A 24,397-nucleotide genomic window follows, 5' to 3' on the forward strand; every position below is an offset into this window, starting at 1 on the left:
GGGCCAGAGCCCTGGCTAGGGTTCTTGTTAGGTCCCAGGAGGCTCCAGGGGCTGAAACCCCAGCAAGGGAGGGTTCTCCCCAGGGGTCTGAGTTGAGGTTGCATGGTAGGATGTGAGTCATGCTTTGTCTTTGGGTTCAACGGTTGGCCTAGGGTGTGTGCTAAGCTTAGCTTTGGCCTCAGGATCCTCCTTGGGAAGCTGTATCCCTGCTTTGGAAATGGCATGGTGATTTTACAAGTTCCATGCTGAATAATCTTCCACTGGTTACGGGCACCAAATCCGTTTACTGTTCTCAGGCCTACAAATTGGTCCCCAACAGGGAAAGAGCCTTGTCTAGGGTCAGGGTTAGGTCCCAGGAAATCTCAGGATCAGAACCAACACCAGTCCTCTGATCTCCTTGGAAGGGTCAGTTGAGTTCACCTGTTAGGGTGCGGGACAGACATACGGTTTGGGTGCAGTGGACGGCCAATTGTGTGTTCCAGGCTTATGTTTAGGCACCAGATCCCCCTTGAAGCTCCATTCAAGCCCCAAGAAATCACATGGTCAACTTCAGCATACCTCGCTCAATATTAGGGCACCCATCATGAGTCTGTTCTTTTCTCAGACTCTAAGAAGGAGGTGATCCTTCTTAGAAGCAGAGCCATGGCTAGGGTTAGGGTTGGCTCTCAGGAAGTGCCTGGGGCACAACCACCAAAAGTGGCGAGATCTCCCTGGATGGCTGAATGGAGGGTCCATGGCCGGGTGTGGGTCAGGTTTAGGGTTTAAAAACAGGAGCCAAAAGACAGCGTGGGCCAGGTTTAAGCAAGGTCTCAGGATCCCTTCCTACAGCTCCATCCCGGCCATGGAAAGGTCATGGCAAATTCTGGCTTCCATGCTGAGATATTCCCCATTGATCATCGGCCCAAATCTGTTATTACTATTTTTTTTTCCAGACGTCCATGGTGGCCCCCTTAGGGCCAAAGCCCTGGCTGGGTTTATGGTTAGGTTCCAGAAGGCTCCAGGCGTTGAACCCCCAGCAGTGCAATGGTCTCTGTGGAGGGCTGAGTGGAAGGTGCATGTGAGGGTGCATGTTAGTCTTTGGGTTCAAGGGCCAGCTTAGGGTGTGGGCCAAGCTTAGGTTGGCCCTCATTTTCCCCCTCGTGCAGCTCCAACCCTGCTTTGGAAATGGCATGGTGATATTTCAAATTCTATGCTGAATAATCCTCCACCGTTTATGGGCCCCATATCCGTTCTGTTCTCACCTAGGAATCGGGCCCCTATGGGGATGGAGCCTTGAATAAGTTTCGGGTTAGGTCCTGGGAGGTTTCAGAGGCAGAAATGACACCAGTTCAATGATCTACCTGGAGGGCTAGGTTGAGAGTGCCTGTTAGTGTGAAGGACACGTTAAGTGTTTGGGGGCATTGGAGAGCTGATTGTGTGTTCCAGGCTTAGGTTTTGGCCCCGGCTCATTTTCTGAGGTTCCAGCCAGGCCCTGGAAATCTCACGGTCAACTCCAGGGTTCCTCACTGAATTTGTCAGCGCCCACCAAGTGTGCCAAGTCTGTTCAGTTTCTTAGACCTAGGAGGTGATCCCTCTTAGAAGTAGGGCCATGACTAGGGTTAGAGTTGGCTCCTAGGAAGTGCCAGGGTCTCAACCCGCCAGCAGTGCTGTGAATTCCCTGGAGGGCTTAGTTGAGGGCGCATGGGACGGTGTAGGTCAGGCTTAGTCTTTGGGCTCAAGGGCCAGCCTATGGAGTGGGCCAAGCTTAGGTTGCCTTCAGGATCCACCTTGTGCAGCTCCATCCCTATATTGCATATCACATGTTGATGTTTCAACATCCATACTGAATAATCCTGCATCTGTTATTGGTCCCATAAACGTTCTGTCCCAGACCTGCAAATTGGGCTCCCATAGGGAATGATCCTTGGCTAGGGTCAGGGTTAGGTCTCGGGAGGTTTCAGGGGCAGAACTGATATCAGTCCACAGATTTCCCTGGAAGGCTGAATTGAGAGTGCCTGGTAGAGAGTGTGGGAGAGACATAAGGTTGGGTGCATTGGACAGCCGATTTTGAGTTCCAGGTTCAGCATTTTTTCTAAACATGATCCAATTCTCATTTTTAATGAAGAGCTCTGGCCCTAGGTATATCAAGTTTAATGACATTGTTTGAAATCCATCAAGGTTTGTCTATGGATCCATACAAATTCATTCTTTCAGAGTTCTATCTCTGGCTTGGAGATGTCCAATGTGGATCAGCCCTTGTGACTGTGGGACAGTTTGAGCCAAAGGAGCCCTAGCCTTTTGGTTTCAGGACTACATGGATATCCAGAGCCCTGGGGCCTTGGCAGCGGTCCACACAAGACTTGTTTGTTTGGAGGCTGGGCCAGATGTGTTAGCGGGGAGCTGGCCTCTTTGCTGGTCCTAGGGGAAATGAAGAAACACATCAGCGTGCCACATTGGTCTCATTCCCGCCTCCCACGTGTAGTCCTTCAGAGGCTCCTTTGGCCTAAGCCCACAGGCATTTCTTATTCTGGATACAACCTCGTTGAGAGGAGACTGCACTGGGTATTCATTCTCAACATTCTCCAAATCTCATGTGTGATGAAGAACTCTGGCAGTTTGTGTCTCCATTGCCACCACTTAGCCGTTTTTGTGAAGACAGTTTATGCATGGAATTTATTCAGAGCCAGTTTCATAGAGTAATAGCCTCTTGTTTCAGCTTGGGAGTTTGGTGGTGTCCTTGTGATGGTGATATAGGTATTGCTTTGGGCCCTTCTTAATTTCGTTTTAGAATTATGTGTCATCCCCAAACCTCGGGTGTGTAAAGATGCCCAGGGAGACTGCTTGAGGGTAGTTTAAGCCAGTGTTTAGGGGAGGATTCCACCTCCTGTGTGGGACAAGAGGAAGGGATGTTAGAGATATCTCCTTCCTCGATTAGACCTGTGCCCATTTGAATGGAGAACTTTGACTCATCTTGTAGTCATTCTTCTCCCATTGTTGCTTTTCTAACTTGGTCTCGGTTCACACAGCAAGGGCATGTGGCTGTCTCATACACAACCATGTTCCAAGGATTGGAAGTTAGTTTCTAGTCAGTTCCTGAGCCAGTGGAGGGCTCTCAGTCTGATGTCCAAGAGGACAACTGACTCTTATGTCCCTGAACTCTTGTTGCTAAGCAGGCTATTATAGCAATAGCAAATAATTGCTCTTCTTTTGAAACAAGGGATTCCCTGGAATCCTTTCAGAGCCTGTGTCTCAGAGTCATATCCTTTCTTATTAAGCGGGGAGTCTGGCACAATACTGATGAGTGTTCAATAGGTTTGGCCACAGGGGCCCTGGGAGTTGTGTTTCAGAATTTGTGGACATCACCAAACCTAGAGCATGTGCAGGTGCCCACTGGAGAATTCTTGTGTGTAGGCTAAGCCAGAGGTTTTAGGAAGGGAGCTGTCCACCTGTCTGAATCAAGAGTTAATTAATAAAGATAATCTCCTTCGCAGATGGATGCTATTCCCTTTGGAGATGCAGAGCTTTGACACTGCTTGTACTCCTGCACATCCTATTGCTGCTTTTCTAGCTAGGTCTGAGTTCATGTTCCAGGACCCTGGGGCTGTTACTTACACAGCCATGGCTGTATGAATGGTGCCAGTTTCCCAGTCAGTTCCTGAGGAAACTGAAGGCTCTCTGGGTCTAATATCCCAGAGGAAAGTTGGCCCTTCTGTCCCTGAGCACATGGTGTTGCTTAGCTGTCTAGGGTATGCACCAGCATGGGTATCCAGTTGGCCTCCCTCCCCTCACTAATGGAGATACCTTCATTTAGAATAATAGCAGGTTTTCATGTGGGCAGGATGCTCCAGGATGTGGCCAGCACAGAAAGTACCTTTGGATGGAATCCTGCAACACGTCCCTCTTCCAAACACTTGCCCATCAGCCGGGAGCACATCCCTGCTACAGCTGTATCACTGCTGCCCCTATGTCCTAATGGTAAGGGCAGGACACATACACAGAGCCAGGGCTTTCCTTATGATTCTGAGGAAATAATTTGGGCAGGCTTCTTGCTGACAGGTCTTTCAGGTGGAACTCATGGACGGCACATTTTTGCCAAAGCCCACAGGTGTCTCTCCTTCCCGAGTCAGTCATTGAGCCGGGGAAGACTGTGCTAGTCAGTCACCCTCTGCATTATCTCATTCTTATCACTGATGCAGAACTCTGGCCCTCCCTCTATCCATTTACACCCCCTTTGCTCTATTTTAAGTCTGAGCCCTCCCTGGGGTCCACTCCCTGTGACCACTCCATGCTCATAAGTGGAAAAATAGTTTAGGCTGTGATTGTCTTTGAATGCCAGGATTTTTAATTTTCTTCATTATCCATATTTTGTCTTTCCAAATAGTACAGAAAGCTGCTTGTAGATGTACCCTGGTTTGGTTAAACTTCTTCATAAACAAAGAAGGGAAAGTGAATAAGGAAGATGACACAATGGAGGTTTCCAAAGAGAATGCTTTGATTGCCACAGGATTAGAGAAGCCCTTGGAAAAAATTAAAGAGGCTAGAAGATTTCTGCCAAAATGCTATAATTTGGTGAGACAAATGGCCAGACAGATCCCTGGTCCACTCCAGTTTAATTCTTTGTTCTAGGAATAAGTACACAAGTGAGATTATCACACACCTTTTGTTTGATATAAAAATAAACTTTTCCCAAAGCTCTACTTCATTCCTTTTACAAGACCTATGTGCTATGTTTTCCTTTTGGAAGAAGATTCCTTTGAAGTGCAGGTCTCTATTTTAAATGACCCGCTGCTGTTGTCCACCATCCCTGCTAACCACATGGACACCGCTTTCATTTCTGTCTTCCTCATTGGAAGTCATCTCCACATGGCACAGGTCACGTTTTGACATGGTCACTAATAAAGATATAGTGCTGGGCACAGAGCAAGGATGGCTGGTGGTTAAAGGAACTCATACAAAATGAACCTGTATTGGAGGTGGGTCAAGAGGGTCACAAGTACAGGCCCAGGATGGCATGCATGGAGTGTTTCCCACTGACCTTCCATTGCAAAGCCTCCTTGATCTATCTGTAAAATATTATCATCCTGATTTTTCTTAAGTGCCTGCACAATTACTACTAAATATTTCTGCATGCAAGGTAGCAGGAGGGGGCCACGTGAGGAGGAATCTCTGTGCTATGTGCCTTACAGGACACTGTAACTTCCTCCAAGGTAGCTCTTAACCCTGCAGGTAATGTAAGAGTGCCATGACTCAGTTCTCATGTAATTCACCTAGGAAATGATTGGATAGGTCCTCATTTAATTTTTGTCCTTTTTCACAGTGTATTTTCTTTTTTGTTTCTTTAATTCCCGTTGGTTAATATGAAGAGTTATATTACTTTCAGGTCTACAATTCCATATATCATCCTGTGCTCATTATGACAAGTACACCTCATAAACCCCATCACCGATTTTACCACCTCCCCCTATCCACCACCCCTCTGGTACTATCAGATTGATCTCTAATCTTAAGAGTCTGTTTCTGGATTCTCTCTATCTCTATTTTTTTCCACTTGCTTGTTTGTTAATTCAATTCCACATATGAGTAAAATTATTGGATGGCATTTGTCTTTTTCTGATTGATTTATTTCACTTAACATCATACTCTCTACCTCTATCCATATTCTATAGATGGATGGATATATATGGATATAGATAGATAGATAGATACATGGATATGTATGGATATATATACGGATATATATATAGATAGATAGATAGATGGCTATATATAGGGATATATGAATATATGGGCATATATATGGATATATATGAATATATGGATATATATATATATATATATATATATGGATATATATGGATATGAATGGCTGTGTGTGTGTGTGTGTGTGTGTGTATAGCCAAAAGAAGGAATGAAACCTTTCCATTTGCAAGGACATGGATGGAACTAGATAGTATGATGCTAGGTGAAATAAGTCAATCAGAAAAAACAAATAACATCCAATAATTCACTCATATGTGGAATTGAAGAAACAAACAAGCAAAGGGGAAAAGGTAAGGGATAAAGCAAAACTATATTAGGATTTGCTGCCATGGAACTTTTGAGAGGTTCATTATGGGAGACTCTTTATCACAAAGCAGGAACAATACATTCCTATTTTACAGTCATTGGAAAAGGTGGTCGACACTATCCTCAATCAGAAAGCACTCCTTATTGTCGTAGACTCTAAGTCTAAAGTTCTCTTTTGGCCAGCAGAAGAGCAGGACGCAGGATGAAAAGTGAGAGATGGCTAATGTCTGGGAAAAGACAAGAGCCCCGAATAAGGGTCCTTGCCCCATTTTTATTAGGATCAGAAGGCTTAGAAACATGGCGATGGATGTGCACAAAGAGACAATGATCTGTAAACACTAACTTGGGGACATGAGAGAAAGGGCATCTTGAGGATATTCGGGGTTAAGGGTTTGGGTTAATACAAAACAAAATACGGTGTCGGGCAGTCGGGGTGGAAGGTTGTTTACAAGGGACAGGAGGCACGACCTCTGTTTATCTTAGCTAGCCTAGGGGATGAGACAGGTAGGACACGTGACCTCAGAGTTAACAAGGCACCTTTTCTTTTGTTAATCATCTCTGCTCTGGGCTGCTTCACCTGCAGGGCAGCGGTCTATAGCCCAATTTACCTGTTCACCTAGCTTGGTCCTTCCTTCCTGTGAAAGCAGGTTTCTGCTATAGTACTAATTTGGGGGGGGGGGTGCTTCCACCCCAAATATCTAATCTCATTTATTTCATATACCTATGTTCTATATTGGGGCCTTTGCCCCACCCTCTCTATACTGGGGCTTCTGCCCCACCTTCTCTATACTTATTTACCTAATCTTGTTTGCCCAAACTTGGGTGTGAGCATCCTATGGCTTTGTAATTCTTTATGCCTTGTTAACCCATTGGTGTAAGCCCAAGGAATTCCTAAGCTCATTCCCCACACCTTATATTATTATGATTACCCACCAACACTGCCCTTGGTTCCAAAAACAAGGAACTTGTGGTCTTGATATTTGGGAACAAGTAGGGAAAACACTTAAAGCTCTGCATTCTGATGGGGCTAACATTCCCCCTGAGGTAATCCTCATTTGGTCCATTGTCCATACTGCCCTTCTCCCATTGAGTTCAGAGGATGTATATAAAGATGCAAAATTACCCAAAATAGAGAAAAAAACCCTGAGCTTTTTTATAGTCAGCCTGTGCCTTTTGTGCCTTAAGAGCCAAAAGATACTCCCCCTCCCTCAAAAGGGTGGGAGGATAGGGAGCCTCTTAAAACCTCACAGACCGGTTCTGATAAAGTCCTCACTCACCCCAGTGCAAAAGTACATTAAGGAAGCCCATAAGGCCGGTCAATTTCAGCTGTTTCCAGTTGTCAGGCAAAATGGGCAATACGTCCATGAAGGCCTTTCCAATAGTAAAAGAATTGCAAAAATCAGTTCAGCTGTATGTCCATCACAGCTCTTTTACAACCAGCATTAAATATATATATATATTAAATATATATATTAAATATATATATTAAATAAATATATATATTAAATATATATATTAAAAATATATATTAATAAATATATTAAATATATATTAATATATAAATTAATATATAAATATATAATTATAAATTTATATAAATATAATTTATATATTTATATATTTATAAATATAGTATATTTATTATAAATATATTATAAATATATATAATATATATTATTACATTTATATTATATTATATTATATTATATTTATTATAAATGTATTATATTTATTATATTTATTATATTTATTATATTATATTTATATTTATTATATTTATAAATATATTATAAATATATAAATATATTTATATATATTTATATATTTATATTTATATATTTATATATTTGTATATTTATATATTTGTATATTTATATAAAATTTATATAAATATAAATTAATATATAAATATATATTAATATATTAATAATAAATATATTAATAAATATATATTAATAAATATATTAATAAATATATATTATATATTAATAAATATATATTAAATATATATATTAAATATATATATTAAATATATATATATATATATATTTGGTACTTATTCCATGTGTGCCTGGGACTGGGGCTCTCTTATGAACATCATTTTGACCCCAGCCCAATATGCTGTCTGTGCCCAAGAATTTCATGATGCTTGTGTGGCTCGTGCTGTGCAGCACTTTGACACTGCTGTTCTGGTGTCTTTTGAACAACTGTCCGGTATGGAGCAGTATTCCCAGCCAAGGCAGCAAGCCCAGCTTCCAATCATTGTCAGTAAAACAATGCACTGAAATAGTGCGGTGTATTTTACAGAGACCATCCCTAATATAGGGGACTCTAACTCTCTCTCTCACACAGTTTCTCCCTATACACTCCGGCTACTCTAACTATATGTAGGGGCCTCTCCCTCATTCGTTTCCTGGATTAATAACTATGATGACTGGAGCCAATTGTCTCTGGCTAGTCTACTTCAGGATGGAGATTTTAAGGAACATTCCCAAGCAGCTGCAGAAACTCCTTTTGTTTCGGGGAACTTCCCTGTCTTCTCTGGCCCAACATGGACTGCCTAATTCCACTAGTGGAAAACAAAACAAAACAAAATAATCCAAAAAACAAAAACAAAAACAAAATCAATATCTGTTCATCTATCTGAGATGGCAGGCTTTAGGACCACATGAACTCTTTTCTCTGCTCTCTGTGCCTTTGTCTGCCTTCAGGCCTCTTGGAGGCACCTCACCTTTTCTGCCTTCCCTTCCTCCTCCTCCTGTTTCTGCACCATCTGGGGTGTGTCCTGCCTATCTGGCTCTTCAATGCCTCAGGTAGTATCAGCTCCTCCTCCTCACATTGTCAGAAAGCAAAAAAAAAAAAAATAACTGCTTAGACCTCAGATCTCCTCACTGGTTCCATGGGAAAAAAATGACAATGGTAAACTTTGAAGGGACACACATAAAATATTATTAAGATAGGCACGTCTTTTAAATTATAAAACTTTATTCTACTAAGGTTTACTAAAGGTCAAATAAGCTCATGTTATCTCTGATCCGATTTGTTAGCAAAAAGATGAATTAAAGTAATGGTTAACTTTGTCTCATAGTTTTCACAGGTAATTGTTAAAATAGCTTTCAGGGTCTTTGGTAACCTAAAACTTGAACAATTTTCTTAAATGATAAATTGAATTAAGTTCATCGGACATTTGAGCCTCTTGCAAGTCAAATGGAATGCTGAAGCATTGCTTATTAAACATAGGTTTATGCTTCTGACTTCTTATGGAAAAAAACCTAAAAATATTTAAATCCATTAAAAAACATGCTTTATGCTTAATGGATTCATAAGTCTACCACCTAAAAAATATTCTGATATAACAGACAGGTTACAATTGGCTACTAGTTAGTTTTCACTGGAGACTAAGGTTTCTAAGAGTTAAAATTCTGCTAATTGTAATTAAGGCTAAAGGAAATAAGTAACTTTGTATAGAAAAAAGTAAGAGATATGTAAAAAAGATATAAAATTAAAAAAAAATTTAAAGATAATAAATAAGTCAATAAATGAACATATAAATATGTTTATAAATAATTATATAAGTATATTGATTTGTAAATAAACAAATATATAAATGTTTATAAATAAATGAATATATCAACATATTTATTTGTAAATAAATAAATATAGTTTTAACAAAAGGGTAAAACAACAGGACAACACGCCCTTTTAAGTTGTTTTACTTAAGCCTTGGTTGGAATCACACATTCCTTACAATCCACAATACCAAGCAAATGTAAAATCAGCACATAATATGTGCAAAACATGTTTAAAAAAAAGGGGGGGGGGGAGATACACCTGGCTGTCTGCATTACAACCTCAGCTCCTTCTTGACTGTGCTATGATTACTCTTAACTTTTTAAACCTGATTAGGGTTTATCTTATTTTGAAGAATGCCACCCAGTCCTTGAGGATTACTCAAGGACTCAAGGACTGGGTGGCATTCTTTAAAATAAGATAAACCCTCTCACCCTATGGTTCTATGCAAAACCCCCGAAGGGGGGCCCACACGGACTGGGCCCACTAAACTTCTCACCTGGGGTTGAGGATATGCTTGTGTTCTTTCAGATTCTGAACCTCTGTGTATCCCCTCTCAGTTGGTGAAGCCTTACCATGGCATGGTGGAGACCCCCAGGATATCTTCCAATGAACCAGGACTTCCAGAGAATGACTCTGAGTGAGCAACCACTGCCCCCCTTTTTCAAGATGAAAGAAGCCTCTTCGTGGACTCTTCATCCTAAAGCCACTCCACAAATGCAAGTCCTTGCCCCTGACATAACATCGGGAAGCCTTAAATGCCTATCTAGCCAGGCCATCATCCTCTTACAACACAATATGGCATATACCCCTAATTCACATCTGATGGCCATGATTTCTGTCATTCACAAAAATTCGATATGTGTAACCCTGATTCTTCTCCTTGCCTTCAATTGTCCAGGCCAAGCTCAATATTCATATTGGGCTCATCTCCTTATCCCACCTCTATTTGCTGGCTTAACACTCCTAGCCTGGGGTATTCCTGTTAGCAATAATGACAGAGTTCATGGAAGGAGCCAATCTCAACCCGGCCTTCCAAACTGAGCAAGAGCATTGGCTTTATATGCCAAGACTTCAATGGTGGCTTCCTCCAGCACCTCCTATGTGTGCTACTAAACTTAGCAACTTATCTGCTTGTTTCCAACAAAAAATTAACTGGCTTTTGCATGTACAGCCCAAAACCTCTACAAGGCCAGACAATGTTACCTTTTTCTCAGCCACAAGCTTTGATATACCTAAAAAACAAACAAAAAACCAAACATATCTCACACTCCCAATGTTATAACTTGCTCTAATCTCAAATATTCAGACCACCCCCGGAATAATATTCCTTGGACAACCTGTTATGGAGAGACTGAGCATAATCTTCACTGGGGTAATTGCACTATTATTGACAGGGGTCCTAGAGGACATCTTGAAACAAAATATTCAAATAAGACCATACCCTTTGAGCAGTCTAGTAGGAAGAATAGTTTTTGGAAAGATGGAGGCTTGTCTGGCCCTCTAATTTCTTCGCATAAAGGGAAATTAAAAGGACCTTGACTTGTTAATCTTTGGAAGCTAGGCCTTCCCTTCTTCACTCTTACTATTAGCCACAGTGAAATGTATGCAAATCAACATATTAACATAACTTGGGCCTCCCTGCACAACAATCAATTTGCATAGACCACCATTTGTGTCCCTTCTCCCTATGTTCTCTTTGCTACCTCCACTTTACAGATCCAACAACTAGAAAATAATTATAATATCTCCTCCTCCCAGGGCTGGTTTTTGTCCTGCATAAGTAATGATAGCATCACCCAATTAAATATCTCCTCTTTATTAGTACTCAGTGCGTCTCAGCCTGGTTTCCTGTTAATAGCCCTGAGCCCTATATGCATCCTTCAGGACTAGGCACGCTTTCCAAGCTTGTTCACCTCAGTGACGCCTCTCATACCCTCCAGTGACTCCCCAGCCTGTCCTCACAACACACTTGTTGTTTTCACTATTACAGTTCGTGCCCCCCCTCACTTTTATTTTCACATGTCTTGTCTTTCATATCTTTGTTCATCTCCCCACCAAACTGTGAAGACCCGGCAGGCAGGGGCCACTTTGTCATTGTAAGCCTTGCACTTATGTCCACCAGATCCCCAAGCACAAGGTGAGTGCTTGGATCAGTTACTGAATGAATAAATAGAAGGACCGTGGGGCCCTCCGTCCAGATTTTGACCGGCTTACTCTGTGGAGATAACTGCTAGTAATGGGAGATTCCTGTTGTATCTGAGGCAGGGGAAATCAAGAACGACCTCTGCATGACCTTTCTCTTGTTCCATTCCCCCAGCAAACCTCAGTGGGTACCACTGACACAGGAGGCTGCCTGTTCCCTAGTGTCCAGCACTAGCACTGGAGCCACAGGCATGAAAACCCCCAAACAAAATTAGCACCTTTATGTGGCTGACATGAAGGCAGTGGCCCTTTAAGTTCCCTGGGTAAAACTCAGGACCTACAGGCTCCAGGGTTGTGCCAGGGATCTCAGGCTTCTGCCATTCCCCTTTGTCTGTCCATCTCCAGTGTATACTCTTGACTCATGAGGCATCCTCCCATCAGCCCGGGCAATAACCGCCTTATTTCCAAATGAAGAGCCTGGGGGCCCAACATGGACTGGTATTGTACTTGGACTCTAGACTCAGTGTTCAGTGCTCTGACACGTCCTTCCCTGTCCCAAATCCTCACCACCCCAAGTCCCCAAGCCTCTCTAAGGCTCTAAAAGGCTTCCAGAATGTATCAAGCACTTCTCTAGTATCTCAGAACACAGTGAGTCATTGATGGAGAACCAAGGCCAGTTGACACTTTATGATTATATGGAACTCTGGAGAAACCCACTGGTAACACAACACTCTATGGGAAAACACTGAAGCCTTTTCTCCTGTATCTATTGTATAAACTAGGAGGAGTTAGCTCATCATAATTTCAGGTGCCCACAGAGTTGGGGTAAAAGACCCCAGGCCTTTCCTCTGGAGGCGGGGCCAAGGATGGCCCTGGGTCCAGCAGAAACCTACAGACTTCAAGAATTCCATGCCCATCATTGGGCCTTTGTGCATGCAGCTATGAAAATGGATGCTGTTGCCCCATGGCAGAGCTCTCTCCAACCTCTTTCTTCTTTCCCTGTTGTCACTTCCCCAGCGTCCACTCTTTCTTGAACATACCTTCAGAGAGTATGTGCCAGTGTACATGTGAGGAATTGGATAGCAAAATGACCCCAAATGGACAGCAAGTGCTAGCATGATTCGTCCCAGAATATTAGAGTCTCTCCTTTCTAAAGCAAACATGATTGGAGGGGTTTGAGCCATTGCCTAAAACGGCAGAGCCCAGCTTTCTCCTCTGGACTCTTCCCACCTCCTGTGGTCTGGGCCAGTCCTAGTCTCTTGATCAGATCAGTCACCCCATTGTACAGTGAGAGCTTAGGTACATAACCACAAAAGCCAGTTCTCCAGAGGATGTGACGTCACGTTCCATTAATACTGGATAGGATGTCAGGTGGGGAGTGCTCAGGCATGCCTGTATACTAAGTATTCCAGTTTACTTTATACAGGCATAAAAACCTGCATAAAACAGGCAAATGTGTGGAGCCAGTGAAGAAAAATCAGGTCTGTGTCCACCACCAGGTACGCAGGACATCACTAACTCAGCAGTGCATGAGTGTGCTCCCTTGCCTTATGAGGCATGGTAATGCAGCAAATAATGCTCAGGAAGTAGGTCTTCAGCAACCACCCCACCCCAGTACCACCTACTGTTCCCAGTAGAAAGGGCATGGATATCAACCAGGCAGAAACACTAGGTCTCTGAATCATGTAGACTAGTTCCACTCCTGCCTCTGCTGCTAGTCATACAGAGATCTGTCCTTCAGAAGGACATAGATCCTTTCCAAAGCCACACAGTGTTCCAAAGGTAAAGTTCTTGCTTTGGTTAAGGTGATATTTGGGTCCCTAATGTCTAAGTAAGATGTCTAAGTAAGAAACAGGATACAGATGTGTTTCTTTTTCATAGACATGAAACCTGGACGTGGCTAGTCTATACCTGATTATGGATTGTCCACCATGGCAGATCACATACCATTGATCTCCCTGCTCTAACATCTTAGTATATGATTTCCTTTCTAAAAATTTTAAAAAAGTAGAATCTATACTTCATGCATTATGCTATGGATAGAACACCAAGTTCTTTACATAAAAATTAATTGGCCCTGAAAAAATTTCATTAATTATAAAATAAATTCAGAGGAACTAGAACCTGTACATTGAGCTATAGTGTTTTAAATTGATCAAGTAATTGAAATGTTTTATTACTTTTCCCTGAAAGACACTTTATCCACAAACATCCTATGTTGGTATATTTCTGACTTTGATGTTTATGAAGCACAGCACCAAAACAAAATTGTTCATGTGTGTGAGCAGAGTTCTCCAAGATAAAATGTCTGAGTCAGGATAGCAGCGTCAAAATGGAGGTGTAAAATTAGCAAGACCAAATCATCTGCTCATTTTTCCCTATTTTTTCCCAAATTTTTATTTAAATTCTCATTAGCTAACGTACAGTGCAATATTGGTTTCAAGATTAGAATTCAGTGATTCTTCACTTACAGACAACACCCCTGGCTCATCATAACAAGTGCCCACCTCAATATTCATCACCCATCTATCCCCCACCCACCCAGAAAGATAAATCAATGAATCTATCCCATTGACAATTGCACCAAAGATACTTTGTAAGATACTTAGAAATCAGCCCAACCAAAGAGGTACAAGATGTGTACTCTGAAAACTTATGAAGGAAATGGGAGAGGACACAAAGAAATGGGAAAACATCCCATGCCCATGGTTTGGAAGTACAAACATTGTTAAAATGTCTGTACTACTCAAAGCAATCTACACATTTGACGCAAACCCTATCAAAATACCACTGGCATGGGGCGCCTGGTTGGCGCAGTCGGTTAAGCGACCGACTTCATCAGCCAGGTCACGATCTCGCAGTCCGTGAGTTCGAGCCCCGCGTCAGGCTCTGGGCTGATGGCTCGGAGCCTGGAGCCTGTTTCCGATTCTGTGTCTCCCTCTCTCTCTGCCCCTCCCCCGTTCATGCTCTGTCTCTCTCTGTCCCAAAAATAAATAAAAAACATTGAAAAAAAATTAAAAAAAAATACCACTGACATCTTTCACAGAACAAATGATCCTAAAATTTGTATGGAATTACAAAAGAACCCAAGTAGCGAAAGCAATCCTGAAAAAGTAAAGCAAAGCCGGAGGCATCATTTTGAACATATTCCAAAGAGCACTTAAAAGAAACAAAAAAATAAAAAAACAAACAACAACAACAAAAAAGAAAACGAAAGAAAAAAAAGAACCCTAATGGTTTATTGTGACCCTACTGACTTATTCCAAGAATGCTTGCTTTTATTTTGTCTTTATGCTTATAGTTCAGCACGAATAGAATAAAATCAAATGTTTCCACTCAGATATTTAGGATAAGTGAAGAAAAACATGAAAGCAGAATGTGTTGTCATGAAGTTTCAATGTTTCTTTATGACATTTCCTAATCAGAAGTGTTTCAAAATATTCAAACTCCTCATTTATAGGTGATACTTAATAGAATTTGACAAAATGCAGGAACCACAAATGGCAGGCTGTCTTTCAAGTGAATTTAGATATTTCTGTATTTGTGTCAGATATCAGATACCTGTTCAGAGATCACACAGACTTACTCAAACCTCAACCTCTGAAAGGCTTCCCACTTTAGTCATATATGTTATCATAATGTCTAATTAGCCAAAGAAATAAAAACAAAGAGTGATGTGCCCCTATGTGTTTAATACAATCCAAAGACAGGTATCACGCTGCAAAGCAATCAGGTTAGATGTTAAATAGAGTATAGAATGTAAAACCCCGATGCACTTCAATACAGGTGGTGCTGGAAAGAGCCCCACTCACTTTGGTGGCAAAAAGAGACTGAGATCAGGGGTTGGAGTCAGGACTGACTGGTCTGTCCTCAGACAGTGACAAGAAACTCTAGGCGAGCTCCCACTCTGGTGGTGTGCTACGACATAGCAATTCGTTTTTGATGTTGGGGAAGAAAGGTTGTCCTTCTGTTACTTAGAATTCAGTGCTTGGCAGGATTGTGTTGGCCCAGATGGTCACTTCCTGCTCTCTACCAACCTCCTGGAATGCCTGCGCTTCCTACATTCTGAGATACTAACGGTTTATCCACACAAAGTCCATGCCTTGAAGAAGTGAGGATAGAAAAAATAAACTGCAAAACTGCATAACTAAAAGTCAGAGCCCATTTCCACGGACTTGGGTTTCAGCCAGGAGCCAGACAAGAGCCCCTAAATCAGCACTGCTCTATCGCTGAAGGAAATGAGTGGAAAATAGTGATAGCCCTTTTGCACACAGGGCTCCTAAGTGTAGCTAATGGATGTTCCCCTTAGACCTGGCCCACTGATGTTGGTGATGGCACCAACCTTGCCCAGGGAAAAGTGCTGGTGACTTCATTCGAAGCTTTATACCATTTTCATCGGAGATGAAGACATTTGGCCCTCCGTGCATCCCTTCAGATTCCCTTGCTCTTTCATTAATGAGGATTTTATTAGGGGACATTCACAGACATCATCTGGGAGAATTTTCTGATGTAAATCATGGAGTTGTGACTAGTTCCCAGTAATCTTGGATAGCCTGGGCAATATGAGTTCATGGAGCTCCTCTACAAGACCTACCTTGGCAAAAGATGTCATAGGGCATTGGAAACTGTTCAGTGCAAGAGGGTTGCATGTGTACAGGGTCAGATGATGTTGGGAAGGATCCTATCTCATTTCTGGAGCAAGGGCCTAGGGTCAAATTCAGGAGCTACAGGGCCGTCCCTCAGACAGCGCCCAGTCCTTCCCGGGGAGCCTGCACTCACACCGTGTGCATCACATAACAATTATTTTCTGATATGGAAAAGGAAAGGTAGACCTCCTGCCAGTAAGAACTCTCTGTTTGGCTGGTTTCTGTTGGCATGGGACCATTGCCCTTCTCTCTATCCACCCTTTTCAGGAAAGCCTGAGCTCCCTACCTCCTGAGACACTCAGCGTTCCTGCATGTAAAGTCCATTCACCGAGCAGGTTAGGGCACAAAGATACTCAAAGACTAAAATACCAGAGCCCAGATCTGCCGACTTTCCAGGGGCAAGAGCCTACCTTGTGAGTCACAACTGCCTCTGTCCACAGATGGGAAGGGCTTGAAATCTGGCGATAGCTCGACACATTCCTGACCTTATTGATGTTGGGGTGCTTGATGTTGCCCACAGGACTCCCTGGTATATCTAGTGGATGTTCCATTTCTCTTCAGGCCACAGGTCTTTTTTACTCCTTGGACAACAAACTTGCCCAGGGAATTGTGCTAGTAACGTTATCTACAGTTTCATTCTGTTCTCATCGGAGATGAAGCACTTTAGCCCTCAGTGTATCCTCTTCAATTCCCTTACACTTATGCTAACCGTGTGTTCACTGGAAGACATTCCATGCCGGAGTCTGGCAGCCTTTTTCTCCAATTTTATTTGTGGAGTCTTGCCAAATTCCCATCAATTTGGAATAGCTTGAGGAACAAGTGCCCTTGGGGTGTCTGCCAGATCTAACTTGGAAGAAGAGGTATTGGGGACTCGAATGTGTTAAGCACAAGAAGATTGCTTGTGGGTAGGGGCAGGTGGTATTGGGAGACAGTTGGCCTCACTTCTTTGGCAAAAGCTGATGGAGTTGTGGCCTTCAGGGCCACAGCCAGTAGTAAAAATAAAAGTCATACAGATAGGGTTGATTATTATTTTTTTAATATAATTTATTGTCAAATTGGCTTACATACAACACCCAGGGCTCATCCCGACAAGTGTCCTCCTCAATGCACATCACCCATTTTCCCTCTCCCCCCACCCCCCATTCACCCTCAGTTTGTTCTCTGTATTTAAGGGTCTCTTGTGGTTTGCCTCCCTCCCTCTCTGTTTGTAACTATTGTTTCCCCTTCCCTTCCCCCATGGTCTTCTGTTAAGCTTCTCAAGAACCATGTATGAGTGAAAACATATGATATCTGTCCTTCTCTGACTGACATGTCACTCAGCATAATACCTTCCAGTTCCATCCACGTTGCTGCAAATGGTATGATTCCATGCTTTCTCATTGCAGATAGGGCCGATTAACTCCCAGTGAGCATACATGAAGGTTGTTTTCTACCCCCAAAACAACTGATTTCTGATATCAAGGAAAACATGTTGCCCTCCTAGAAACTTGGGGCATCGAAGTCTGATGTTTGTGCAGTGACTATTACTATGCTCTCTGCCCCTGCCATAGACTGCCTGAACATCCTGCTTTCTGAGACTCTAAGGGATCCTGCATGCTCAGTCGTTTCGCCATCAGGTGAAGGTAGAAAGAAACAACTCAAAAAACTAAACAAAATCAGAGCCCAGGCCCACAGACGTGGGCATCAGCCCGTACTGAGACTCTGTGCTCCAAGTCACCACTGCTTTTACTGATATGCCCCGATTCGAGAGACCCCCCCAAAAACTGTTGTATCCACGCGACTCCTGGAACAGAATGCTACGGGCACCAGTGACAGTTGCAACAAAGTTTATTACAATGAGAGGCAAGGCCGACCGATTGGGACCAACACTCTTGATAAGAGTGTGGCCCCGAACAGCCGGGGTACAGAGTTTTTAAAGCCGATCACATCGTTTTATCATTATCTGGGAACAGAACAGATAAACAGTTTCCAGATGAGTTAGAAACAGTTGCCAGATGAGTCAGAAACAGTTGAATGAGGTGATTGTTTTAGACTTTCTGCCGCTAAGTTGCAACCAGTGGATCTCCTTGACCTTGTCTCTGATGCTCTTTTTTGAGGTGTTGTTTCCTTCATTGGTAAAGCCTGATTCACAAGAGTATGAAGTATGATTTACAAGAATAAAAGCAAGGTTGTTATCTTTTGACTCTCAGTGTCAGAACAAAGTTGTTATCTTTCAAGCTAAGCGTTAGCCCTACAGTACAATTTAACCCTTACAAAACAAACCACCAGAGTCCAGAATCAAAGCCAAGCGGCAAGGGTCGTTTATTGCAGGTTCGAACCCGGTCCTCCGCGCACTCGTTGCCGGTGACGCTAAGAGGCCCCGAGTAAGGATCTTACAGCTTCTTTTATAGACAGGCACAAACAAGTTAGGGATATTTTTTAGAGGTTACAGAGCTGTTGTTGGTTAACATTTAAATTTGAACGCTCAGCAGAACTTGATTGGTTCCCGCCTTTATGTCAGACTACAACCGGGCACGCCCTGGCTGGTTTCGGGAACGGGGGTGGGGGGGTGGGGGGAGGTCTTTTCTTTGCAGTTGTGAGTACACCTGGTAATTTTTCTCTTAGTCTCTCATTCCCCCCTCTCTTTGGTGCCTTAAGAGCCAGTCTTGGATCTTATGTGTCTGACTCAATTGTTTCGGTAGTGACGGGTTGGTATTGGGTCCTAAGGACCATCAGTTGGATCGTGTTAACTCGGTCTTTGATAAAGGCAACTAGTTTATTAATAATATAAGGCCCGAGGGTGAGGAGGAGAAGGAGGAGTATAAGGGGCCCAGCTAGAGCAGAAAGCAGGGTGGTTAGCCATGGGGACTGATTGAACCAAGACTCAAACCAGCCTTGTTGTTGTTCTCGTTCACGCCTCCGTTTGGCCAGGCCTTCTCTAACTTTAGCCATGGACTCTCGGACTACTCCGGTGTGGTCAGCATAAAAACAACATTCTTCTCTTAAGGCTGCACATAAACCTCCCTGTTGGAGGAAGACTAGATCTAGCCCCCTTCGGTTCTGTAGGACCACTTCAGAAAGGGAGGTCAGAGATTTTTCGAGGTGCGAGATTGAGTCCTCAAGTCTGGCTATATCCTCATCAATGGCTGCCCTTAGGCTATCGAACCCTCAGTGCTGGATGGCTAGTGATGAGATCCCTGTTCCTGCCCCTATGGCACCGAGGCCAAATAAGGTGGCCAAGGTTATGGTTGTAAAGAGTTCCTGTTTTGTTCTTATTGACTCTCTTGCTTCCATCCCTTCTGTCCACAGATCATATACAACATTTTCTCGGTGGTAAATAACCCTTGGAAATATTAATATCATGATACAATATTCGGGTGACAAATTAAAAACATCCCTGCTAACACATGGCATGAGCCCTGTCTTAGAACAAATCCACCAACTGTCAGGAGCTGGAATCATCCATTTAGATTCAACCATAGAGTAATTAGTCTGGGCACAGAGCTGGATATGGCTAGAGGGGACCTTTCCTATACAAGTCCCATTGCCAGTGACCGCTTGCAGTGTGAGGCGGGGGCCCTTTCAATTCCACTTGCAAGCTGCTGGCGACTCTTCTTCTGACTGTGAAAAAGGGGCAGCTAGACCTATGGCTTCGTAGAAGGGGGGGTTTATATCATAACATAGCCAGCAGGCCCTTGTTGCCTCAGGGTCCGATCGGTTTAAGGCCTCATACGCTGCTGTTAGCAACTTCCATAGGGAGTCTATACCTTCTGGGATAGACTCGTCTCTTTTTTTTTTCTTTTCTTTTCTTTTTTTTTTTTTTCTAATACCTGATTTGGCCCTACCGGTAGTACAAGAGGGGAGACTTTTAATTTTATCTGAATGGCAGTCCCAAAGAGGGGATATTGATATAAGTAGAGTCCCCAAGTGAGTCCTAAGACCCACCGCCTGTCCTTTTTCCCCTCCTCTGTAAATCTCACACGAATAAGGTTACAGTTTTCATCATACCTGGTGCGGGTACATGGTTGGACATAGGACATTTCAATAAATTGGGGTTTTACTTCCCACTTCCATTCCCCATCATTGGAGGTGACACAACTCCAGGCTGCGCAATAGAGGTTTTCAAACCTCCACATGTGTGCCTCATTGCCCCCGTCCTAAATCCCGGACATGCATAAAATCCATTTCTACTTATTGATACCCTCTTTTGCAGTTGCCTCCATTTACCTCCTTCCATTTCTTTTAATGGACTAATTTTTTCTAAATTAAAATATAAATCTGGCCACCAGGTATTTAATGGGGCAGTTCCTAGGGTTTTGTTGTAGACTTCATGAGTCTCTAAATTAGTAATTTCCCATGTCAAATTATAGGGGTCGTGGGGGTTTGAATTTACAGACAGAATTTGCAGAACAATCAAAAGAAGGGCAAGTACCATAGTTACGGCTCAGTCTGTTGGCGGCGTAGGGTCAATTTTAAAGGATTGTCCTTAGTCCGATCAACAGTGCAGGTTGTCTTTGAAGGTCCGATGAGGTCTGAGAACGGGTCCACTGGTTTGGCGTGGGCGAAATGGATCCAGGTGGCGATTCCGTCTACTTTGATGGCAGTAGGCGTTGTCAGGATGACCTGGAAGGGTCCTTTCCACCTGGGCTCCAGAGTTCCCTGACGATGACGTTTGACGAGGACCCAATCCCCTGGCCGGAATTGATGTGGAATAGGCGGGGGTCCAGTCTCATAGAGTTCCTTTAATTTGGGCCATACATCTTCATGGACCCTCTGCAAGGCTTTTAGGGAGAACAAGAATTCAAGACTATTATCGTTCTCAGCTTTGACAAGGTTATCTTTTAGGTTAGGGATGATGGGGGGTGGTCTACCATGTATTATTTCATAGGGTGTGAGTCCCAGTTTGTATGGGGAATTACGCACCCTGAACAGAGCGTAGGGGAGAAGGACCACCCAATTAGCACCAGTCTCCATGGTCAATTTTGTTAGGGTCTCCTTTAAGGTTCTGTTCATTCTCTCTACCTGTCCTGAGCTTTGGGGTCGGTATGCACAATGTAATTTCCAATCAGCCCCAAGTATGGAAGCCAGTCCCTGACTTACCTTAGAGACAAATGCAGGTCCATTGTCTGACCCTATCATTACTGGAAAACCATACCTGGGCAGGATTTCTCCTAGGATCTTTTTGGCTACAATCTGCGCCATTTCATTCTTGGTTGGAAAGGCTTCAGTCCATCCTGAAAAGGTATCTACAAAAACTAGCAAATACTTATATCCATATTTTCCTGGTTTTACCTCAGTGAAATCTACTTCCCAATAGGTCCCCGGTCTGCTCCCTCTTTGTCTTACCCCTGTTGTCTGAGGATTGCTACTCGCATTGTTGAGTTGGCACACTGTACATTTAGTGACTACTTGATCGACCTTATCAGAGACATTTCTGATCTTTAGTCCAGTCTGTCTCAGTAAGTCCAACATTCGCCGGGAACCTAAGTGGGTGCTGCGATGGATCCGCTCTAGAACTTGCCATCCTAGTTTATCTGGGAGTATAATGCTGCTTTTAGAGTCTCTCCACCAGCCATCTTTGATTCGGGTCATAGGAAGTTTACTCATCCATTGAATGTCGCTTTCTGAATACTCAGGGCTGGGGGGCAATTCCCGGGGTCCGGGGTCTGGCAGCTGTAGGGTCAGCAATTGCGCGGGGGCTGAGCTATGTTTTTTGCAGTCTGATCGGCCAAATTGTTGCCCCGGGAAATTGGGTCGGTTGTCTTCTGGTGTCCCGGGCAATGCACAATCGCTAGCTTTTGGGGTTCCCATAAGGCTGCTAGCAGGGCTAGAATCTCTTCTTTATTTCTGATGTCTTTCCCTTCAGCTGTGAGGAGTCCCCGTTCTCTGTATATCGCCCCATGTACATGAGCGGTGGAGAAGGCATATCGGCTATCAGTGTACACGGTTAGCTTGCGGTCTCTTCCTAACTTTAGGGCCTGGGTTAAGGCTATTAGCTCAGCCTTCTGGGCCGAGGTTCCAGCGGGTAGAGCTTCTGCCCACACTACCTCCGTCTCTGAAGTCACGGCCGCCCCCGCATACCTTTGTCCTTGGTGAACGAAGCTGCTTCCGTCAGTAAACCAGATGGCGTCTGCGTCCGATAATGGCTGATCCTGCAAGTCCTCCCGGACCCCATAAACTTGAGCCAGTATGTCGGCGCAGTCATGAAGTGGGGTTCCCATGTCTGGGTCTGGCAGCAGTGATGCTGGGTTCAGGGCCGTTGGGGGGGTGAAGATGACCCTGAGGGGATTCAACAGCAGTCCCTGGTAATGAGTGAGTCAGGCATTGCTCAGCCATCGGTCAGGCGGCTGCTTGAGGATGCCCTCGATGGCATGCGGGGCGGTGACTTGTAGCTCTTGGCCCATGGTCAGCTTATCAGCGTCCTTTACCATTAGGGCAGTGGCTGCAATCATCCGGAGACAGGGTGGCCATCCGGCGGCCACTGGATCTAGCTTTTTAGACAGATAAGCTACTGGCCTGCGCCAAGGGCCTAAATGCTGAGTTAGCACCGCCTTAGCTATGCCTCGGTTTTCATCTACATATAGGTGGAAGGGTTTGGAGACATCGGGGAGTCCCAGGGCAGGTGCTGATAGCAGAGCAGTTTTGATTTGTTGGAAGGCCTGTTCGGCTTCTTCCGTCCAACTAAAGGGCTGTTGATCCTCTGTTGCCTGGTATAAAGGTTTTGCTAATTCAGCAAACCCTGGTATCCATAGTCTGCAGAACCCAGCCGACCCTAGGAATTCCCTCACCTGTCGTGGTGTCTGCGGTCTGGGAATACGAAGGACAGTCTCCTTCTGGGCATCCGTTAGCCAGCGTTGCCCCCCTCTCAGTAAGTAACCCAGGTAAGTTACCTCTGACTTGCAGATCTGAGCCTTCTTTGCTGAGGCACGGTAGCCTAAGGTTCCCAGAGTTCGCAGGAGACCTTCGGTTCCCTGGATGCAGGTTTCGGGTGTCTCGGCAGCTATTAAGAGATCATCAACATACTGTAGGAGAGTTATATTAGGGTGTTGTTGTCTGTCCTCACTTAAATCTTCGTGTAGAGCCTCGTCGAACAGGGTCGGAGAGTTCTTGAATCCTTGTGGCAGTCGGGTCCAAGTGAGCTGGCCATTTATGCCCCTGTCTGGATCTGTCCACTCGAATGCAAATAGCTCTTGACTTTTAGGCACTAGTGGTAGGCTGAAAAAAGCATCTTTTAGATCCAGAACAGTATACCATTGTTTTTCTGGGCTGAGGGCGCTCAGGAGAGCATAGGGGTTAGGAACGGTTGGATGTATGTCCATCACCCGCTTATTGACTTCTCTCAGGTCCTGCACTGGTCTGTATTCCCCGCTGTTGGGTTTGTGCATGGGCAGCAGGGGGGTATTCCATGCTGAGTGGCAGGTGCGTAGGACCCCGAAATCAAGGAGGCGGCGGATGTGCGGTGTGATGCCATTTTTGGCTTCCGTGGGCATAGGTTATTGGCGCACGCGGACGGGGTCCGTCCCGGGCTTGACCTCTATAAATAGGGCTGGGTGATGTTTTGCTAACCCCATACCACCCGTTTCTGCCCACGCGTCTGGGAAGCATTGAAGCCAGGGCTCGATGTCCTGATCCAGAGGAGTGGGTTCCTGGTGGAGCCTATATTCATCTTCTAGTTTCACAGTGAGTACAGATATGGGTTGGTTGTGGAAGTCAGTCACTGTGGGCCCCCCCCCCCCCCGGTTGGAAATGAATTTGGGCCCCCATTTTGGTAAGCAAATCCCTCCCCAACAGGGGCCAGGGGCTGTCGGGAATGACCAGGAAGGAGTGAGTTACCTTCCCAGTTCCTAAGTCCACAGTCTTCTGAGTTGTCCAGGGGTACTTCTTTATTCCGGTGGCCCCTTGTACCCAGGATGATTTTTCAAATACTTTTCCATGGGGCTTGACCAGAACTGACTGCTGTGCCCCGGTACCAACTAGGAACTGGACCGGGGTCCCCTCCACTTGCAATGTTA

This window comes from Felis catus, chromosome X (genome assembly GCF_018350175.1).
Source record: "Felis catus isolate Fca126 chromosome X, F.catus_Fca126_mat1.0, whole genome shotgun sequence".
Classification (NCBI taxonomy): Eukaryota; Metazoa; Chordata; class Mammalia; order Carnivora; family Felidae; genus Felis; species Felis catus.